Here is a 2,630-nt window from a genome sequence, read left to right as displayed (position 1 = left end):
AGTAATGCTGGAACTGTTAAGATTTTGGCAACTCTTAAGAAGACCGAAGAGACACATTTTGCATTATGAGAAGGATGGGAGCCTTCTGGTGGCCAGGGGTGAAATGTTATGGTTTAGATCTAAAATGTCCCTCCAAATTCTCGTGTATTCAGACATGAGACTTTTGGAAAGCGATTGCATCGTGCAGCAAGTTCATAGCTGAGTGTGCTGTTAGGGGTTAGGGTGTGGTTGGAAGAGGTGAGTCACCGAAGTATCACCTAGAGGGTATAGTCCTCTCTGATAAGGAAGTCTTTGGCTTGTCCCTTATCTCTTTTCTCTTTCACAGCTGCCACTAGGTGACAAGCTTTCCTCTGACACACCTTTCTACCATGCCATCTCTGTTTTGGAGCCACTAGTCATGGACTCAACCCTCGAAAACCAGAGCCTAAACAAACGTCGCTTTTAGATTGTGGGCATTAGGCATTTTAACTCAGAGATAGGAACGTAACTAATACAGCTATCATTCTGCCTACTGATTTTTTTGGGGTTTTTTGTTGTTGTTGAGTTTTGTTTTGTTTTTTGAGACAGGGTCTCACTATGTAGTTGAGACTGACCTGGAACTCGCTATGTATCCCAGGCTGGTCTCAAACTCACAGTGATCCTCCTGCATCAGCCTCCTGAGTGCTGGGATTACAGGCATGTGCCACCACGCCCGGCTCTGCCTACTGATTTTTAAATGAAAAATACTTTTTGAATCATTAGAAACCACACAGTGACCCAGAACAGCTACAATAAAGTAAAATGAAAACCTGGTGCTACAAACACAATGAGGACAAGAGGTAGCAAGCACTCTCATCTATTACTTGTGTGGGAATATGGTGTGGTTGAACCACTTTGGAAAACTGTTTGGCTGGTTTTACTAAAGCGAAACCCACACCTAGCCACAAAAAGATTTGTATGGGGAGGCTCAGAGTAGCTCTGCTTCTATTAGCCAAAAACTAGAAGCAACCCAAATGTCCCACAGGAGAATGAATAACGAATTTCAGCACAGCCTACAAGGCATGCTACCTGGCCACAGAAACACAGACACCTCAGGAACACACAAGACGCGGGTGGATCCGTAAAACATCATGCTAAGTGAAACAGGCTGAACACAGGAGAGTGTATGCCAAACAACCCATTTTCTGTGACCGTCCAGAACAAGCAGATCTTTCTGGAGTTCCTGAAGCAAGAAGAGTGTTTACTTTGGTGGCTGGAAGGTTTGTGCATGGTTGCTCGGGAAGGGACAGGAAGAGCCTTGGAGCTGATGGAAATGTTCCACGTCTGGATCTCGGTGGTGGTTTACACAAGTGTACACATGTAGAAACATTTCTCAAGCCATACCCTTGAGATTGGTGCACTTCCCTAATTAAAAGGGTGTCTTTCTATATCAGCACATTCAGATCTGATTCATTCTGCTGAACATCTGCAGAGAACTCTAGAGCACAGACCTGCCACGGTTTGGCCCCTTTTCTTTGAACTTACCAGACGTTTGCAGTTTTCTCACTACCACGGATGACACTCTGACCACCGTCCCTCAACGTATAACTTGAAGTTAGTTTGCAAATGCATCTGTAAGGTAAATTCCTAGAAGTGGCACTGCTGGGGCACAGGGAATGAGGCTGCTGATGTTCACAGGTGTTAGGCAAACCACCCTCTAAATGTTTTGGCAACATCCCGTCCCGCCAACACCCAAGCCATGGGAGTGCCGGTTTTCTCACACCCTCGCCAGCACCGGATATGATCAACTTCTACCATGTCTGCCCATCTGACAAGTCAAAAAATTTTATCTTTGTTTTGATTTAAAAAAAAATAGAAGCTACTCTCTTTTTACCTATTTCCCATATTGAATTCCTGCATCTGACTTGGGAGAATTTGTCGCTAAATGAAAGAAAAAAACCCAAAAAACTGAAGACTAGAACAAAAGAATACTTCTGTTTCCTGAACCTTTAGTGCCAGGATGAGGAAGCGTTGCTGGCAGAGTTCATCGATAACACTGAGGTTTGGAGATACACAAAGTGCAGCCCACAACCATGGGCGCCCACTTCAGCGTGGGGCGAGACACTCGCTCTCCAAGCCTTCATCTGCCCTTCCGTGATGGGGAAGCAACACCGGGGCTGCTGTTGCAGTGGTAACTACACAAGCCACGCTCCACCCGTTCAGCGCCTGGAGTGTCTCCGAGGTCTTACGGCTCAGCACTGCTGCGAGCGAGCGCGTTCGTGTGTTGCCATAGAGCCCCCCCCTTTAGTTTTTGACTTTATAAAAGAGACTGCGGTGTGAGGTTCCTTCCAGCTCTCCTGATGCTGCTGATTTCCTGCCCCGTTGCTTCTGCTCTGGGTGCACACATGACAATCTCACTCCTCTGCCTTGGGCCCTGGGTCCCAGCCTCCTGCATTCACCCAGCCGCCCACACCACCCAGGCTCTGCCACCTCCCACGTCTCCTGCACTCCAGGGCAACTTGGTCTCCCGGCCCACAGAGAGGAAGTGCTCTGCAAAGTCCCAGGCTCCCCAGAGAGGCCGCGCTGACTGAATACTTTCCTCCCCTGTGCTCTCTCTTCCCTTCTTCCTCTTCTTCTCCCTCCCCCCCCCCCCCCCCCCTCCCGCCCCGCGC

This window comes from Fukomys damarensis, unplaced genomic scaffold (assembly GCF_012274545.1).
Source record: "Fukomys damarensis isolate Sample0158 unplaced genomic scaffold, DMR_v1.0_HiC HiC_scaffold_22, whole genome shotgun sequence".
Lineage (NCBI taxonomy): Eukaryota > Metazoa > Chordata > Mammalia > Rodentia > Bathyergidae > Fukomys > Fukomys damarensis.
Note: the sequence above shows the minus strand (reverse complement) of the source record.